Below are 22671 nucleotides of genomic sequence, written 5' to 3' on the forward strand. Positions count from 1 at the left end.
TAAAATACAACATATTGATGAAAAATTCTTAAAAATACTCATCTATCCACAAATATTCTTGTTATCCTAATTTAAAAATCACAATCCCAAATCTACAATATTTCTCAAGAAAATGAAAACTTTCCAAAAATAGCAGTTTTTAAAGAAAATTATTTAAAAATACAATCTATTGATGAAAAATTCTTAAAGAATACTCATCTATCCACAAATATTTTGTTATCCTAATTTATAAATCACAATCCCAAATCTACAATATTTCTCAAGAAAATGAAAACTTTCCAAAATAGCAGTTTTTAAGAAAATTATTTAAAAATACAAAATATTGATGAAAAATTCTTAAAAAATACTCATCTATCCACAAATATTCTTGTTATCCTAATTTATAAATCACAATCCCAAATCTACAATATTTCTCAAGAAAATGAAAACTTTCCAAAATAGCAGTTTTTAAGAAAATTATTTAAAAATACAATCTATTGATGAAAAATTCTTAAAGAATACTCATCTATCCACAAATATTCTTGTTATCCTAATTTATAAATCACAATCCCAAATCTACAATATTTCTCAAGAAAATGAAAACTTTCCAAAAATAGCAGTTTTTAAGAAAATTATTTAAAAATACAACCTATTGATGAAAAATTCTTAAAGAATACTCATCTATCCACAAATATTCTTGTTATCCTAATTTATAAATCACAAACCCAAATCTACAATATTTCTCAAAAAAATGAAAACTTTCCAAAATTAAGTTTTTAAGAAAAATTTAAAAATACAACTATTGATGAAAAATTCTTAAAGAATATCATCTATCCACAAATATTCTTGTTATCCTATTTTAAAAATCACAATCCCAAATCTACAATATTTCTCAAGAAAATGAAAACTTTCCAAAAATAGCAGTTTTTAAGAAAATTATTTAAAAATACAACATATTGATGAAAAATTCTTAAAGAATACTCATCTATCCACAAATATTCTTGTTATCCTAATTTATAAATCACAAACCCAAATCTACAATATTTCTAAAAAAAATGAAAACTTTGCAAAAATAGCAGTTTTTAAGAAAATTATTTAAAAATACAACATATTGATGAAAAATTCTTAAAGAACCTCATCTATCCACAAATATTCTTTTTATCCTAATTTATAAATCACAATCCAAATCTACAATATTTCTCAAGAAAATGAAAACTTTCCAAAATAGCAGTTTTTAAGAAATTATTTAAAAATACAAAATATTGATGAAAAATTCTTAAAGAATACTCATCTATCCACAATATTCTTGTTATCCTAATTTATAAATCACAATCCCAAATCTACAATATTTCTCAAGAAAATGAAAACTTTCCTAAAATAGCAGTTTTTAAGAAAATTATTTTAAAATACAACTATTGATGAAAAATCTTAAAGAATACTCATCTATCCACAAATATTCTTGTTATCCTAATTTAAAAATCACAATCCCAAATCTACAATATTTCTCAAGAAAATGAAAACTTTCCAAAAATAGCAGTTTTTAAGAAAATTATTTTAAATACAACTATTGATGAAAATTCTTTAAAGAATACTCATCTATCCACAAATATTCTTGTTATCCTAATTTAAAAATCACAATCCCAAATCTACAATATTTCTCAAGAAAATGAAAACTTTCCAAAAATAGCAGTTTTTAAAAAATTATTTAAAAATACAACCTATTGATGAAAAATTCTTAAAGAATACTCATCTATCCACAAATTTCTTGTTATCCTAATTTATAAATCACAAACCCAAATCTACAATATTTCTCAAAAAATGAAAACTTTCCAAAAATAGCAGTTTTTAAGAAAATTATTTAAAAATACAACCTATTGATGAAAAATTCTTAAAGAATACTCATCTATCCACAAATATTCTTGTTATCCTAATTTATAAATCACAATCCCAAATCTATAATATTTCTCAAAAAATGAAAACTTTCCAAAAATAGCAGTTTTTAAGAAATTATTTAAAAATACAACCTATTGATGAAAATTTTTTAAAGAATACTCATCTATCCACAAATATTCTTGTTATCCTAATTTAAAAATCACAATCCCAAATCTACAATATTTCTCAAGAAAATGAAAACTTTCCAAAATAGCATTTTTAAGAAAAAAAAAATTATTTAAAATACAACATATTGATGAAAAATTCTTAAAGAATACTCATCTATCCACAAATATTCTTGTTATCCTAATTTATAAATCACAAACCCAAATCTACAATATTTCTCAAAAAATGAAAACTTTCCAAAAATAGCAGTTTTTAAGAAATTATTTAAAATACAATATATTGATGAAAAATTAATACTCATCTATCCACAAATATTCTTGTTATCCTAATTTATAAATCACAATCCTAATCTACAATATTTCTCAAGAAAATGAAAACTTTCCAAAAATAGCAGTTTTTAAGAAAATTATTTAAAATACAACCTATTGATGAAAAATTCTTAAAGAATACTCATCTATCCACAAATATTCTTGTTATCCTAATTTATAAATCACAACCCAAATCTACAATATTTCTCAAGAAAATGAAAACTTTCCAAAATAGCATTTTTAAGAAAATTATTTAAAATACAAATCTATTGATGAAAAATTCTTAAGAATACTCATCTATCCACAAATATTCTTGTTATCCTAATTTCTAAATCACAATCCCAAATCTACAATATTTCTCAAGAAAATGAAAACTTTCCAAAAATAGCAGTTTTTAAGAAAATTATTTAAAAATACAAAATATTGATGAAAAATTCTTAAAGAATACTCATCTATCCACAAATATTCTTGTTATCCTAATTTATAAATCACAATCCCAAATCTACAATATTTTTCAAGAAATGAAAACTTTCCAAAAATAGCAGTTTTTAAGAAAATTATTTAAAAATACAGTATATTGATGAAAAATTCTTAAAGAATACTCATCTATCCAAAATATTCTTGTTATCCTAATTTATAAATCACAATCCCAAATCTACAATATTTCTCAAAAAATGAAAACTTTCCAAAATAGCAGTTTTTAAGAAAATTATTTAAAAATACAACTATTGATGAAAAATTCTTAAAGAATACTCATCTATCCACAAATATTCTTGTTATCCTAATTTATAAATCACAATCCCAAATCTACAATATTTCTCAAAAAAAATGAAAACTTTCCAAAATAGCAGTTTTAAGAAAATTATTTAAAATACAACTATTGATGAAAAATTCTTAAAGAATACTCATCTATCCACAAATATTCTTGTTATCCTAATTTATAAATCACAATCCAAATCTACAATATTTCTCAAGAAATGAAAACTTTCCAAAAATAGCAGTTTTTAAGAAAATAATTTAAAATACAAAATATTGATGAAAAATTCTTAAAGAATACTCATCTATCCACAAATATTCTTGTTATCCTAATTTATAAATCAAAATCCAAATCTACAATATTTTCAAGAAAATGAAAACTTTCCAAAATAGCAGTTTTTAAGAAAATTATTTAAAAATACAACATATTGATGAAAAATTCTTAAAGAATACTCATCTATCCAAAAATATTCTTGTTATCCTAATTTATAAATCACAATCCCAAATCTACAATATTCTCAAGAAAATGAAAACTTTCCAAAATAGCAGTTTTTAAGAAAATTATTTAAAAATACAACCTATTGATGAAAAATCTTAAAAAATACTCATCTATCCACAAATATTCTTGTTATCCTAATTTAAAAATCACAATCCCAAATCTACAATATTTCTCAAGAAAATGAAAACTTTCCAAAATATATCAGTTTTTAAAGAAAATTATTTAAAAATACAATCTATTGATGAAAAATCTTAAAGAATACTCATCTATCCACAAATATTTTTGTTATCCTAATTTAAAATCACAATCCCAAATCTACAATATTTCTCAAGAAAATGAAAACTTTCCAAAATAGCAGTTTTTAAGAAAATTATTTAAAATACAAACTATTGATGAAAAATTCTTAAAAAATACTCATCTATCCACAAATATTCTTGTTATCCTAATTTATAAATCACAAACCCAAATCTACAATATTTCTCAAAAAAATGAAAACTTTCCAAAAATAGCAGTTTTTAAGAAAATTATTTAAAAATACAACATATTGATGAAAAATTCTTAAAGAATACTCATCTATCCACAAATATTCTTGTTATCCTAATTTATATATAACAATCCCAAATCTACAATATTTCTCAAAAAATGAAAACTTTTCAAAATAGCAGTTTTTAAGAAAATTATTTAAAATACAACCTATTGATGAAAATTTTTAAAGAATACTCATCTATCCACAAATATTCTTGTTATCCTAATTTAAAAATCACAATCCCAATCTACAATATTTCTCAAGAAAATGAAAACTTTCCAAAAATAGCAGTTTTTAAAGAAAATTATTTAAAAATACAACATATTGATGAAAAATTCTTAAAGAATACTCATCTATCCACAAATATTCTTGTTATCCTAATTTCTAAATCACAAGCCCAAATCTACAATATTTCTCAAGAAAATGAAAAACTTTCCAAAATAGCAGTTTTTAAGAAAATTATTTTAAATACAACCTATTGATGAAAATTCTTAAAGAATACTCATCTATCCACAAATATTCTTGTTATCCTAATTATAAATCACAACCCCAATCTACAATATTTCTCAAGAAAATGAAAACTTTCCCAAAATAGCAGTTTTTAAGAAAATTATTTAAAAATACAAACTATTGATGAAAAATTCTTAAAGAATACTCATCTATCCACAAATATTCTTGTTATCCTAATTTAAAAATCACAATCCCAATCTACAATATTTCTCAAGAAAATGAAAACTTCCCAAAAATAGCAGTTTTTAAGAAAATTATTTAAAATACAACTATTGATGAAAAATTCTTAAAGAATACTCATCTATCCACAAATATTCTTGTTATCCTAATTTAAAATCACAAAAACAAATCTACAATATTTCTCAAAAAAATGAAAACTTTCAAAAATAGCATTTTTAAGAAAATTATTTAAAATACAATCTATTGATGAAAAATTCTTAAAGAATACTCATCTATCCACAAATATTCTTGTTATCCTAATTTATAAATCACAATCCCAAATCTACAATATTTCTCAAAAAATGAAAACTTTCAAAAATAGCAGTTTTTAAGAAATTATTAAATTTACAAACAACATAATGATGAAAAATTCTTAAAGAATACTCATCTATCCACAAATATTCTTGTTATCCTAATTTATAAATCACAATCCCAAATCTACAATATTTCTCAAAAAATGAAAACTTTCAAAAATAGCAGTTTTTAAGAAATTATTTAAAATACAACTATTGATGAAAATTCTTAAAGAATACTCATCTATCCACAATATTCTTGTTATCCTAATTTATAAATCACAAACCCAAATCTACAATATTTCTCAAGAAAATGAAAATTTCCAAAATAGCAGTTTTAAGAAAATTATTTAAAATACAATCTATTGATGAAAAATTCTTAAAGAATACTCATCTATCCACAATATTCTTGTTATCCTAATTTAAAAATCACAATCCCAAATCTACAATATTTCTCAAAAAAATGAAAACTTTCCAAAATAGCAGTTTTTAAGAAAATTATTTAAAAATAAAACTATTGATGAAAAATTCTTAAAGAATACTCATCTATCCACAAATATTCTTGTTATCCTAATTTATAAATCACAAACCCAAATCTACAATATTTCTCAAAAAAATGAAAACTTTCCAAAATAGCAGTTTTTAAGAAAATTATTTAAAAACACAATCTATTGATGAAAAATTTTAAAGAATACTCATCTATCCAAAATATTCTTGTTATCCTAATTTATAAATCACAATCCCAAATCTACAATATTTCTCAAAAAATGAAAACTTTCCAAAATAGCAGTTTTTAAGAAAATTATTTAAAAATACAACATATTGATGAAAAATTCTTAAAGAATACTCATCTATCCACAAATATTCTTGTTATCCTAATTTATAAATCACAATCCCAAATCTACAATATTTCTCAAAAAATGAAAATTTTCCAAAATGGCAGTTTTTAAGAAAATTATTTAAAAATACAACTATTGATGAAAAATTCTTAAACAATACTCATATATCCACAAGTATTCTTGTCAAAAAAAAAAATATCCACAATATTCTTGTTATCCTAATTTATAAATCAAATCTCAAATCTACAATATTTCTCAAGAAAATGAAAATTTTCCAAAAATAGCAGATTTTTAAGAAATTATTTAAAATACAATCTATTGATGAAAAATTCTTAAAGAATACTCATCTATCAACAAATATTCTTGTTATCCTAATTTAAAAATCACTCCCAAATCTACAATATTTCTCAAGAAATGAAAACTTCCCAAAAATAGCAGTTTTAAAAAAAAATTATTTAAAAATACAACCTATTGATGAAAAATTCATAAAGAATACTCATCTATCCACAAGTATTCTTGTTATCCTAATTTGTAAATCACAAACCCAAATCTACAATATTTCTCAAAAAAATGAAAACTTTCCAAAAATAGCAGTTTTAAGAAAATTATTTAAAATACAATCTATTGATGAAAAATTCTTAAAGAATACTCATCTATCCAAAAATATTCTTGTTATCCTAATTTAAAAATCACAATACCAAATCTACAATATTTCTCAAGAAAATGAAAACTTTCCCAAAAATCAGTTTTTAAGAAAATTATTTAAAAATACAACTATTGATGAAAAATTCTTAAAAATACTCATCTATCCACAAATATTCTTGTTATCCTAATTTATAAATCACAATCCCAAATCACAATATTTCTAAAAAAAATACTTTCCAAAAATAGTAGTTTTTAAGAAAATTATTTAAAAATAACACCTATTGATGAAAAATTCTTAAAGAATACTCATATATCCACAAATATTCTTGTTATCCTAATTTATAAATAAAAACCCAAATCTACAATTTTTCTCAGAAAATGAAAACTTTCCAAAATAACAGTTTTTAAGAAATTATTTAAAAATACAATCTATTGATGAAAAATTTTTAAAGAATACTCATCTATCCACAAATATTCTTGTTATCCTAATTTAAAATCACAATCACAAATCTACAATATTTCTCAAGAAAATGAAAACTTTCCCAAATAGAGTTTTTAAGAAAATTATTAAAAATACAACATATTGATGAAAAATCTTAAAAAATACTCATCTATCCACAAATTTCTGTTATCCTAATTTTTAAATCACAATCCCAAATCTACAATATTTCTCAAAAAAAAAAAAACTTTCCAAAAATATAGTTTTTAAGAAAAACAATTTAAAATACAACCTATTAATGAAAAATTCATAAAGAATACTCAATATCCACAAATATTCTTGTTATCCTAATTTATAATTAACAATCCCAAATCTACAATATTTCTCAAGAAAATGAAAACTTTCCCAAAATAGCAGTTTTTAAGAAAATTATTTAAAATACAACTATAGATGAAAAATTCTTAAAGAATACTCATCTATCCACAAATATTCATGTTATCCTAATTTAAAAATCACAATCCCAAATCTACAATATTTATCAAGAAAATGAAAGCTTTCCAAAAATAGCAGTTTTTAAGAAAATTATTTAAAAATACAACCTATTGATGTAATTCTTAAAGAATACTCATCTATCCACAAATATTCTTGTATCCTAATTTATAAATCACAAACCCAAATCTACAATATTTCTCAAAAAAAAATGAAAACTTTCCAAAATAGCAGTTTTTAAGAAAATTATTTAAAAATACAATCTATTGATGAAAAATTTTTAAGAATACTCATCTATCCACAAATATTCTTGTTATCCTAATTTATTAATCACAATCACAACCTACAATATTTCTCAAAAAATGAAAACTTTCCAAAATATGAGTTTTTTAAGAAATTATTTAAAAATACAACATTTTGATGAAAAATTCTTAAAGAATACTCATCTATCCACAATATTCTTGTTATCCTAATTTGTAAATCACAATCCCAAATCTACAATATTTCTCAAGAAAATAAAAACTTTCCAAAAATAGTAATTTTTAAGAAAATTATTTTAAAATACAACCTATTGATGAAAAATTCTTAAAGAATACTCATATATCCCAAAATATTCTTGTTATCCTAATTTATAATCACAATGCCAAATCTACAATATTTCTCAAGAAAATGAAAACTTTCCCAAAATAGCAGTTTTTAAGAAATTATTTAAAATATAATCTATCGATGAAAAATTCTTAACAATACTCATCTATCCACAAATATTCTTGTTATCCTAATTTATAAATCACAATCCCAAATCTACAATATTTCTCAAGAAAATGAAAACTTTCCAAAATAGCAGTTTTTAAGAAATTATTTTAAAATACAACCTATTGATGAAAAATTCTTAAAGAATACTCATCTATCCACAAATATTCTTGTTATCCTAATTTATAAATCACAAACCCAATATACAATATTTCTCAAAAAAATGAAAACATTCCAAAAATAAAGTTTTTAAGAAAAATATTTAAAAATACAATCTATTGATGAATAATTCTTAAAGAATACTCATCTATCCACAAATATTCTTGTTTCCTAATTTAAAAATCACAATCCTAAATCTACAATATTTCTCAAGAAAATGAAAACTTTCCAAAAATAGCAGTTTTTAAGAAAATTATTTAAAAATACAACCTATTGATGAAAAATCTTAAAGAATACTCATCTATCCACAAATATTCTTTTTATCCTAATTTATAAATAACAATCCCAAATCTACAATATTTGTCAAGAAAATGAAAACTTTCTCCAAAATAGCAGTTTTTAAGAAAATTATTTAAAATACAACATTGATGAAAAATTCTTAAAAATACTCATCTATCCAAAATATTCTTGTTATCCTAATTAAAAATCACAAATCCCAAATCTACAATATTTCTCAAGAAAATGAAAACTTTCAAAATATCAGTTTTTAAAGAAAATTATTTAAAAATACAATCTATTAATGAAAAATCTTAAAGAATACTCATCTATCCACATATTTTTGTTATCCTAATTTAAAAATCAAAATCCCAAATCTACAATATTTCTCAAGAAAATGAAAACTTTCCCAAAATAGTAGTTTTTAAGAAAATTATTTAAAAATACAACCTATTGATGAAAAATTCTTAAAAATACTCATCTATCCACAAATATTCTTGTTATCCTAATTTATAAATACAAACCCAAATCTATAATATTTCTCAAAAAAATAAAACTTTCCAAAAATAGTAGTTTTTAAGAAAATTATTTAAAATACAACCTATTGATGAAAAATTCATAAAGAATACTCATATATCCACAAATATTCTTGTTATCCTAATTTATATATAACAATCCCAAATCTACAATATTTCTAAAAAAAATGAAAACTTTTTCAAAATAGCAGTTTTTAAGAAATTATTTAAAAATACAACCTATTGATGAAAAATTTTAAACAATACTCATCTATCCACAAATATTCAATGTTATCCTAATTTAAAAATCACAATCCCAAATCTACAATATTTCTCAAGAAAATAAAAACTTTCCAAAAATAGCATTTTTTAAAGAAAATTATTTAAAAATACAACCTATTGATGAAAAATTCTTAAAGAATACTCATCTATCCACAAATATTCTTGTTATCCTAATTTGTAATTACAATCCAAATCTATAATATTTCTCAAGAAAATAAAACTTTCCAAAATAGTAGTTTTTAAGAATTATTTTAAATACAACCTATTGATGAAAAATTCTTAAAGAATACTCATATATCCAAAACTATTCTTGTTATCCTAATTTATAAATAACAATCCCAAATCTACAATCTTTCTCAAGAAAATGAAAACTTTCCCAAAATAGCAGTTTTTAAGAAAATTATTTAAAAATACAACCTATTGATGAAAAATTCTTAAACAATACTCATCTGTCCACAAATATTCATGTTATCCTAATTTAAAAATCACAATCCCAAATCTACAATATTTATCATGAAAATGAAAGCTTCCCAAAAATAGCAGTTTTTAAGAAAATTATTTAAAAATACAACCTATTGATGAAAAATTCTTAAAGAATACTCATCTATCCACAAATATTCTTGTTATCCTAACTAGGTCCTTGTCCGCGCTACGCGCGGATAGTATTTTGTTTTTTTTTTTTATATTTTTGTACTATTATGTCAATTGTTTAGTTTTTTAAAATGTTATGTTTTTATTGTAAATTTAGAATTAAAATCTAGTTTTTCCTTACTGTAAGTAAGTTAATTTTTTTGAATCTTACCAAACACATTATACTAAGAGAATTATTGGTCTTTATATTCTTATTTGGTGTAATAATTTGAAAATTTTGATGGTTTTTTTAATTATATATATTAGATTGATTTTCGTGACTATATTCTATAATTGTCTAAAAAAAATTGTTTGTCCTTAATAGACACCAATAAATATGGACTTCTGATAATTTGTTCATTGAGATATTTAGTTTCACTTTTAACTATTTATTCTCTTTTTTGACATCCTCATGCTAGCTTGTGGGGCTAGCAACTTGGTGCAAAAAGGTTTACAAAAGCTGATTGAGATGCGCGTGATCGGACACCTTTTGCTAGGCTATTCATACGGAATTTTTAAGCTCTAGGAATATAAGCAATAGAAAGTTCAGAAAATTCTTTAGATACAGCCTGTATTTCGTTGAGCTCCGAGTCCAACACAGGCCAAATCTTTCTCCTTTTGAATAAGCATAACCAGTTGTTCACAGTCGATTGAAAGACCATCTCTCTGTTCTAAACTTCAGTATCACTTGCATTGCCCATAGCAAACCTTCAGCTTCCGCTTACAGTGGTGATTTGGTGCGTGTATATCGGTCCTTACTCCAACAGCATTGGAAAGTCACCATCCATTAACACAAAGCCAAGTCAAGATATGTCTCTTTCATTTATCCAGGATGTCTAGCAGGAGCGTTTCTTTGCGAAAGAAAAGTTGTGTCCGTTACCTCACTCCCATGTCAATCTCCATAATCTTGTCTACACGTTGAGTTATCCTCCAACACTATGCTTCAATTTTATTCGCTAATGGGAAAAAAACATAATTCCTACGACACTATTATGATTGTTTTTTTTTGTTAGACCGATACGGCAAACTTATGTTTTATTTAACAAAACTCTTATTTTAATTTTGTATTAAAGAAATCAATTATATTTTATATTATCCATAATTTTAAGTAAATAATTTACTTATTTGTCATGTTTTTATTGGTTTTTCGCTAAATCATGATTTATTATTTATTTTTAGCTAAGTCACTAATTTATTAATTTAAAAATACCCTTAATTAATATTATAAATATATATATTAAAAATGATTTTTTTTTAGTAATATTAAATTTCATTTTAATTAAAATTAGTTAGTTATTCTTATTTGTCATATTTTATTAGGTTTTAGACTTTTAGATAGGTTATTGATTTATTATTAATTTCTAACTGATTCGCTAATGTGTTAATTAAAAGAATACCCTTAATGAATTTTATATTATTAAAAACGAATTTTATTTTAATCAATAAAATTTATATGTTTATATTAATATTAAATAATGATTTTAAAATAATATAATAAAATTATCAAAAAATTTTAAAAATAAGATAATTCTTATTTATATTTTGTAGCTATCTGAAAACAATAATTTTATTATAAAATGTAAAAGATACAAAAAATTATAATTAAATATTATTCAAGAAAAAACATTTATATAAGATATTTTCTAAACTATTTCTAAGATATGAGTATTTTAAAAAATTTAACACGGGATGTTTAGAACACGGGATTTTGCTTATGAGAGATGGCTCGGGAATGGGCTTCGAGATGGGTCGTCATGAGAGAAAGTAATGGGGGAGACGGCGATTAGGTTATTCAGAGGATGAGAAAGCTGTGTGCGCTTTGGCTTGAGTCTCACAATACGTAGATAGGGTTAATGGGCTGGACTGGGATAAAGTGAATTATCAATTGATGGGATTAATGGGCGGGCTGGGTGAAAGTGATTATCTGAGTTTGGCTTCACTTCGGCTGATGGCGCAAACAAAAATACGGAGTCGGAGAATGAGTTAGCGCACAGGAAGCCAGATCGTGATTTTAATTTGAAGCCTAATCTGGCAGTGACGTGGCAATTTGATTGGCTCTGATTATTTTGAGCATGTGGCTAGTTTAAGAAGCTTAAAAATAGTCCCTTTTATATAGTGGGATTTATAAATCACAAAACAAATCTACAATATTTCTCACAAAATGAAAACTTTCAAAAAATAGCCATTTTTAAGAAAATTACTTAAAAATACAATCTATTGATGAATAATTTTTAAAGAATACTCATCTATCCACAAATATTCTTGTTATCCTAATTTATAAATCACAATCCCAAATCTACAATATTTCTCAAAAACTGTAAACTTTCCAAAAATGGCAGTTTTTAAGAAAATTATTTAAAATTACAACATATGATGAAAAAATCTTAAAGATATTCATCTATCCACAAATATTCTTGTTATCCTAATTTATAAATCACAATCCCAAATCTACAATATTTCTCAAAAAACTGAAAACTTTAAAAAAATGGCAGTTTTTAAGAAAATTATTTAAAAATACAGCCTATTGATGAAAAATTCTTAAAGAATACTCATCTATCCACAAGTATTCTTGTTATCCTAATTTATAAATCAGAAACTCAAATCTACAATATTTCTCAAGAAAATGAAAATTTTCCAAAATAGCAGATTTTAAGAAATTATTTTAAAATACAATCTATTGATGAATAATTCTTAAAGAATACTCTTATATCCACAAATATTCTTGCTATCCTAATTTAAAAATCACAATCCCAAATCTACAATATTTCTCAAAAAAATGAAAGCTTTCCAAAAATAGCAGTTTTTAAGAAAATTATTTAAAAATAAAACCTATTGATGAAAAATTCTTAAAGAATACTGATCTATCCACAAGTATTCTTTTTATCCTAATTTATAAATCACAAACCCAAATCTACAATATTTCTCAAAAAAATGAAAACTTTCCAAAAATAGTAGTTTTTAAGAAAATTATTTAAAAACACAATCTATTGATGAATGATTTTTAAAGAATACTCATCTATCCACAAATATTCTTGTTATCCTAATTTATAAATCACAATCCCAAATCTACAATATTTCTCAAAAAACTGAAAACTTTCCAAAAATGGCAGTTTTTAAGAAAATTATTTAAAAACAACATATTGATGAAAAATTCTTAAAGAATACTCATCTATCCACAAATATTCTTGTTATCCTAATTTATAAATCACAATCCCAAATCTACAATATTTCTCAAAAAACTGAAAATTTTCCAAAATGCAGTTTTAAGAAAATTATTTAAAAATACAACCTATTGATGAAAAATTCTTAAACAATACCATATATCCACAAGTATTCGATGTCAAAAAAAAAATATCCACAAGTATTCTTGTTATCCTAATTTATAAATCAGAATCTCAAATCTACAATATTTCTCAAGAAAATGAAAATTTTCCAAAAATAGCAGATTTTAAGAAAATTATTTTAAAATACAATCTATTGATGAATAATTCTTAAAGAATACTCATCTATCACAAATATTCTTGTTATCCTAATTTAAAATCACAATCCCAAATCTACAATATTTCTCAAGAAAATGAAAGCTTCCCAAAAATAGCAGTTTTAAAGAAAATTATTTAAAAATACAACCTATTGATGAAAAATTCATAAACAATACTCATCTATCCACAAGTATTCTTGTTATACTAATTTGTAAATCACAAACCCAAATCTACAATATTTCTCAAAAAAATGAAAACTTTCCAAAAATAGCTGTTTTTAAGAAAATTATTTTAAAATACAATCTATTGATGAATAATTCTTAAAGAATACTCATCTATCCAAAAATATTCTTGTTATCCTAATTTAAAAGCACAATCACAAATCTACAATATTTCTCAAGAAAATGAAAACTTTCCAAAATATGAGTTTTTAAGAAAATTATATAAAAATACAACATTTGATGAAAAATTCTTAAAAATACTCATCTATCCACAAATATTCAAGTTATCCTAATTTTTAAATTACAATCCCAAATCTACAATATACTCAAAAAAATAAAAACTTTCCAAAATAGTAGTTTTTAAGAAAACAATTTAAAATACAACCTATTAATGAAAAATTCATAAAGAATACTCATATATCCACAATATTCTTGTTATCCTAATTTATAATTAACAATCCCAAATCTATAATATTTCTCAAAAAATGAAAACTTTCCCAAAATAGCAGTTTTTAAGAAATTATTTAGAAATACAACCTATAGATGAAAATTTTTTAAACAATACTCATCTATCCACAAATATTCATGGTATCCTAATTTAAAAATCACAATCCCAATCTACAATATTTCTCAAGAAAATGAAAACTTTCCAAAAATAGCAGTTTTTAAGAAAATTATTTAAAAATACACCTATTGATGTAAAATTCTTAAAGAATACTCATCTATCCACAAGTATTCTTATTATCCTAATTTATAAATCACAAACCCAAATCTACAATATTTCTAAAAAAAAATGAAAACTTTCCAAAAATAGCAGTTTTTAAGAAAATTATTAAAAATACAATCTATTGATGAATAATTTTTAAAGAATACTCATCTATCCACAAATATTCTTGTTATCCTAATTTATTAATCAGAATCCAAACCTACAATATTTCTCAAAAAAATGAAACTTTCCAAAAATATGAGTTTTTAAGAAAATTATAAAAATACAACATTTTGATGAAAATTCTTAAAGAATACTCATCTATTCAAAAATATTCTTGTTATCCTAATTTGTAAATCACAATCCCAAATCTATAATATTTCTCAAGAAAATAAAAACTTTCCAAAAATAGTAATTTTTAAGAAAATTATTTAAAATACAACCTATTGATGAAAAATTCTTAAAGAATACTCATATATCCACAAATATTCTTGTTATCCTAATTTATAAATAACAATGCCAAATCTACAATATTTCTCAAGAAAATGAAAACTTTCCCAAAATAGCAGTTTTTAAGAAAATTATTTAAAAATATAATCTATCGATGAATAATTCTTAAACAATACTCATCTATCCACAAATATTCATGTTATCCTTATTTTAAATCACAATCCCAAATCTACAATATTTCTCAAGAAAATGAAAACTTTCCAAAAATAGCAGTTTTTAAGAAAATTATTAAAAATACAACCTATTGATGAAAAATTCTTAAAGAATACTCATCTATCCCACAAGTATTCTGTTATCCTAATTTATAAATCACAAACCCAAATATACAATATTTCTCAAAAAATGAAAACATTCCAAAAATTACAGTTTTTAAGAAAATATTTAAAAATACAATCTATTGATGAATAATTCTTAAATAATATTCATCTATCCACAAATAATCTTGTTTTCCTAATTTAAAAATCACAATCCTAAATCTACAATATTTCTCAAGAAAATGAAAACTTTCCAAAAATAGCAGTTTTTAAAGAAAATTATTTAAAAATACAACTATTGATGAAAAATCTTAAAGAATACTCATCTATCCACAAATATTTTTGTTATCCTAATTTAAAAATCACAAACCCAAATCTACAATATTTCTCCAAAGAAAATGAAAACTTTCCAAAAATAGCAGTTTTTAAGAAAATTATTTAAAATACAACCTATTGATAAAAATTCTTAAAAATACTCATCTATCCACAAATATTCTTGTTATCCTAATTTATAAATCACAATCCCCAATCTACAATATTTCTCAAGAAATGAAAACTTTTCAAAAATATCAGCAGTTTTTAAAAAAAATTATTTAAAAATACAATCTATTAATGAATAAATCTTAAAGAAACTCATCTATCCACAATATTTTTGTTATCCTAATTTATAAATCAGAATCCCAAATCTACAATATTTCTCAAGAAAATGAAAACTTTCCAAAAATAGCAGTTTTTAAGAAAATTATTTAAAAATACAACCTATTGATAAAAAATTCTTAAAAAATAATCATCTGTCCACAAATATTCTTGTTATCCTAATTTATAAATCACAATCCCAAATCTACAATATTTCTCAAAAAAATGAAAACTTTCCCAAAATAGCAGTTTTTAAGAAAATTATTTAAAATACATCTATTGATGAAAAATTCTTAAACAATACTCATCTATCCACAAATATTCATGTTATCCTATTTTAAATCACAATCCCAAATCTACAATATTTCTTAAGAAAATGAAAACTTTCCAAAAATAGCAGTTTTTAAGAAAATTATTTAAAAATACAACCTATTGATGAAAAATTCTTAAAGAATACTCATCTATCCACAAGTATTCTTGTTATCCTAATTTATAAATCACAAAACCCAAATCTACAATATTTCTTAAAAAAGAAAACATTCCAAAAATTACAGTTTTTAAGAAAATATTTAAAAATACATCTATTGATGAATAATTCTTAAATAATATTCATCTATCCACAAATAATCTTGTTATCCTATTTTAAAAATCACAATCCTAATCTACAATATTTTTCAAGAAAATGAAAACTTTCCAAAAATAGCAGTTTTTAAGAAAATTATTTAAAAATACAACCTATTGATGAAAAATTCTTAAAGAATACTCATCTATCCACAAGTATTCTTGTTATCCTAATTTATAAATCACAAACCCAAATCTACAATATTTCTAAAAAAAAATGAAAACTTTTCAAAATAGCAGTTTAATAAGAAAATTATTTAAAAATACAATATATTAATGTATAATTCTTAAAGAACCCCGCCATCTATCACAAATATTCTTTTATCCTAATTTATAAATCAGAATCTCAAATCTACAATATTTCTCAAGAAAATGAAAACTTTCCAAAATAGCAGTCTTTAATAAAATTATTTTAAAATACAAAATATTGATGAAAAATTCTTAAAGAATACTCATCTATCCTCAAATATTCTTGTTATCCTAATTTATAAATCACAATCCCAAATCTACATATTTCTCAAGAAAATGAAAACTTTCCTAAAATAGAAGTTTTTAAGAAAATTATTTAAAATACAATCTATTGATTAATAAATCTTAAAGAATACTCATCTATCCACAAATATTCTTGTTATCCTAATTTAAAAATCATAATCCCAATCTACAACATTTCTCAAGAAAATGAAAACTTTCCAAAAATAGTAGTTTTTAAGAAAATTATTTTAAAATACAATCTACTGATGAATAATTCTTAAAGAATACTCTTCTATCCACAAATATTCTTGTTATCCTAATTTAAAAATCACAATCCCAAATCTACAATATTTCTTAAGAAAATGAAAACTTTCTCCAAAATAGCAGTTTTTAAAACATTATTTAAAAATACAACCTATTGATGAAAAATTCTTAAAGAATACTCATCTATCCACAAATATTATTGTTATCCTAATTTATAAATTACAACAAACCCAAATTTACAATATTCTCAAAAAAAAATAAAAACTTTCCAAAAATAGTAGTTTTTAAGAAAATTATTTAAAAATACAACCTATTGATGAAAAATTCATAAAGAATACTCATATATCCACAAATATTCTTGTTATCCTAATTTATAAATAACAATCCAAATCTACAATATTTCTCAAAAAAATGAAAACTTTTCCCAAAATAGCAGTTTTTAAGAAAATTATTTAAAAATACAACCTATTGATGAAATTTTTTTAAACAATACTCATCTATCCACAAATTTCATGTTATCCTAATTTAAAAATCACAATCTCAAATCTACAATATTTCTCAAAGAAAATGAAAACTTTCCAAAATAGTATTTTTTAAGAAAATTATTTAAAAGTACAAACTTGATGAAAAATTCTTAAAGAATACTCATCTATCCCACATTATTTTTGTTATCTTAATTTATAAATCACAAACCCAAATCTACAATATTTCTCAAAAAAATGAAAACTTTCCAAAAATAGCAGTTTTTAAGAAAATTATTTAAAAATACAATATATTGATGAATAATTATACTCATCTATCCACAAATATTCTTGTTATCCTAATTTATAAATCAGAATCACTAATCTACAATATTTCTCAAGAAAATGAAAACTTTCCAAAAATAGCAGTTTTTAAGAAAATTATTTTAAAATACAACCTATTGATGAAAAATTCTTAAAGAATACTCATATATCCACAAATATTCTTGTTATCCTAATTTATAAATAACAATCCCAAATCTACAATATTTCTCAAGAAAATGAAAACTTTCCAAAATAGCAGTTTTTAAGAAAATTATTTAAAAATACAATCTATTAATGAATAATTCTTAAAGAACACCCATCTATCCACAAATATTCTTGTTATCCTAATTTATAAATCAGAATCCCAAATCTACAATATTTCTCAAGAAAATGAAAACTTTCCAAAAATAGCAGTCCTTAAAGAAATTATTTAAAAATACAAAATATTGATGAAAAATTCTTAAAGAATACTCATCTATCCACAAATATTCTTTTTCCTATTTTATAAATCACAATCCCAAATCTACAATATTTTTCAAGAAAATGAAAACTTTCCAAAAATAGCAGTTTTTAAGAAAATTATTTAAAAATACAGTCTATTGATGAAAAATTCTTAAAGAATACTCATCTATCCAAAAATATTCTTGTTATCCTAATTTATAAATAACAATCCCAAATCTACAATATTTCTCAAGAAATGAAAACTTTCTCCAAATAGCAGTTTTTAAGAAAATTATTTAAAAATACAATATGTTGATGAAAATTCTTAAAGAATACTCATCTATCCACAAATATTCTTGTTATCCTAATTTATAATCACAATCCCAAATCTACAATATTTCTCAAGAAAATGAAAACTTTCAAAAAATAGAAGTTTTTAAGAAAATTATTTTAAAATACAATCTATTGATGAATAATTCTTAAAGAATACTCATCTATCCACAAATATTCTTGTTATCCTCATTTAAAAATCATAATCCCAAATCTACAATATTTCTCAAGAAAACGAAAACTTTCCAAAAATAGCAGTTTTTAAGAAAATTATTTTAAAATACAATCTACTGATTAATAGTTCTTAAAGAATACTCTTCTATCCACAAATATTCTTGTTATCCTAATTTAAAATCACAATCCCAAATCTACAATATTTCTCAAGAAATGAAAACTTTCTCCAAAATAGCAGTTTTTAAGAAAATTATTTAAATATACAACTATTGATGAAAAATTCTAAAAAATAATCATCTATCCACAATATTCTTGTTATCCTAATTTAAATCACAATCTCAAATCACAATATTTCTCAAGAAAATGAAAACTTTCCAAAATAGCAGTTTTTAAGAAAATTATTTAAAAATACAACCTATTGATGAAAATTTCATTAAGAATACTCATCTATCCACAAATATTCTGTTATCCGTTTATAAATCATAAACCCAAATCTACAATATTTCTCAAAAAATGAAAACTTTCCAAAAATAGCAGTTTTTAAAGAAAATTATTTAAAATACAATATATTGATGAATAAAAGTTGAATCTAAAATATCCTATTTTAAAATAAAAACAAATATCTCATAAAAAAATTGAAATTCATATTCTTAAAGAATACTCATATATCCACAAAATTATTGTTATCCTAATTTAAAAATCACAATCCCAAATCTACAATATTTCTCAAGAAAATGAAAACTTTTCCAAAATAACAGTTTTTAAGAAATTATTTAAAATACAACCTATTGATGAAAAATTCTAAAAATACGCATCTATCCACAAAATATTCTTGTTTATCCTAATTTATAAATACAAACCCAAATTTACAATATTCTCAAAAAAAAAAAACTTTCCAAATAGTAGTTTTTAAGAAAATTATTTAAAAATAAAACCTATTGATGAAAATTCATAAAGAATACTCATATATCCACAAATATTCTTGTTATCCTAATTTATATATAACAATCCCAAATCTACAATATTTCTAAAAAAATGAAAACTTTCAAAATAGCAGTTTTTAAGAAAATTATTTAAAAATACAACCTATTGATGAAATTTTTAAACAATACTCATCTATCCACAAATATTCAATGTTATCCTAATTTAAAAATCACAATCCCAAATCTACAATATTTCTCAAGAAAATAAAACTTTCCAAAATAGCATTTTTAAGAAAATTATTTAAAATACAACCTATTGATGAAAAATTCTTAAAGAATACTCATCTATCCACAATTATTCTTGTTATCTTAATTATAAATCACTAACCCAAATCTCTAATATTTCTCAAAAAATGAAAACTTTCCAAAAATAGCAGTTTTTAAGAAAATTATTTAAAAATACAATCTATTGATGAATAATTAATACTCATCTATCCATAAATATTCTTGTTATCCTAATAAATTTATCTAATCTACAATAGAATCACTAATCTACAATATTTCAGAAAATGAAAACTTTCCAAAATATCAGTTTTTAAGAAAATTATTGAAAATACAACGTTTTGATGAAAAATTCTTAAAGAATACTCATCTATTCACAAATATTCTTGTTATCCTAATTTGTAAATTACAATCCCAAATCTATAATATTTCTCAAGAAAATAAAAACTTTCCAAAAATAGTAGTTTTAAGAAAATTATTTTAAAATACAACCTATTGATGAAAATTCTTAAAGAATACTCATATATCCAAAAATATTCTTGTTATCCTAATTTATAAATAACAATCCCAATCTACAATCTTTCTCAAGAAAATGAAACTTTCCCAAAATAGCAGTTTTTAAGAAAATATTTAAAAATACAACCTATTGATGAAAAATTCTTAAACAATACTCACCTATCCACAAATATTCATGTTATCCTAATTTTGAAATCACAATCCCAAATCTACAATATTTCTCAAGAAATGAAAACTTTCCAAAAATAGCAGTCCTTAAGAAAATTATTTAAAAATACAAAATATTGATGAAAAATTCTTAAAGAATACTCATCTATCCACAAATATTCTTGTTATCCTAATTTATAAATCACAATCCCAAATCTACAATATTTCTCAAAAATTGAAAACTTTCCAAATAAGCAGTTTTTAATAAAAATATTTAAAAATAAAATCTATTGATGAATAATTCTTAAATAATATTCATCTATCCACAAATAATCTTGTTATCCTAATTTAAAAATCACAATCCTAAATCTACAATATTTCTCAAGAAAATGAAAACTTTCCAAAAATAGCAGTTTTTAAGAAAATATTTAAAAATACAACCTATTGATGATAAATCTTAAAGAATACTCATCTATCCACAAGTATTCTTGTTATCCTAATTTATAAATCACAAACTCAAATCTACAATATTTCTCAAAAAAATAAAAACTTTTCTAAATAGCAGTTTTTAAGAAAATTATTTAAAAATACAATCTATTAATGAATAATTCTTAAAGAACACTCATCTATCCACAAAGATTCTTGTTATCCTAATTTATAAATCAGAATCCCAAATCTACAATATTTCTCAAGAAAATGAAAACTTTCCAAAAATTGCAGTCTTTAAGAAAATAATTTATAAATACAAAATATTGATGAATTTTTTTTAAAGAATACTCATCTCCACAAATATTCTTGTTATCCTAATTTATAAATAACAATCTCAAATCTACAATATTTCTCAAGAAAATGAAAACTTACTAAAAATAGCAGTTTTTTAAGAAAATTATTTAAAAATACAACATATTGATGAAAAATTCTTAAAGAATACTCATCTATCCACAAGTATTCTTGTTATCCTAATTTATAAATCACAAACCCAAATCTACAATATTCTCAAAAAAATGAAAACTTTCCAAAATAGCAGTTTTTAAGAGAATAATTTAAAAATACATCCTATTGATGAAAAATTCTTACAAAATACTCATCTATCCACAAATATTCTTGGTATCCTAATTTCTTACACACAAACCCAAATCTACAATATTTCTCAAGAAAATGAAAACTTTTCAAAAATAACAGTTTTTAAGAAAATTATTTAAAAATACAACCTATTGATGAAAAATTCTTAAAAAATACTCATCTAAGAATTCTGAATTTCATTCTCATGGTGACACGTGGCTACAAAATAACGTTGTAATATTTCTCAATTAATATATAAGGGATTACGTTTATATCTAGAAACTACGTAAACCGCTTCTTTTGCAGATTAATAATACATATTCATGGTATTTTAAGTTTACCTACAGTTATGTTACATGGAAACTTAAGCGGGTACGTGGAAGCGGAAGCGTATGAAAGCACATAAGTGAGATTTTTAAAAAAATTAGGAAGCGAGTACGTGTTGAAAGCGTATCCATATGTGTGTATATATATATACATATGTAAGATTTTTTTTTAAAAAAAATCTATAACTAAAAAATCATATGATTTAAATTTAAAATAAAGTATTTATTCATTTATAATAATTTTGAAATGATTCATATTACAATAACACTGTAAAAAATACACTTAAATTAAAATTAAAATAAATTATTATATTTATTTTTAATTATTTATAATTATTGACATAAGATATA

This window comes from Brassica napus, chromosome A9 (genome assembly GCF_020379485.1).
Source record: "Brassica napus cultivar Da-Ae chromosome A9, Da-Ae, whole genome shotgun sequence".
Classification (NCBI taxonomy): Eukaryota; Viridiplantae; Streptophyta; class Magnoliopsida; order Brassicales; family Brassicaceae; genus Brassica; species Brassica napus.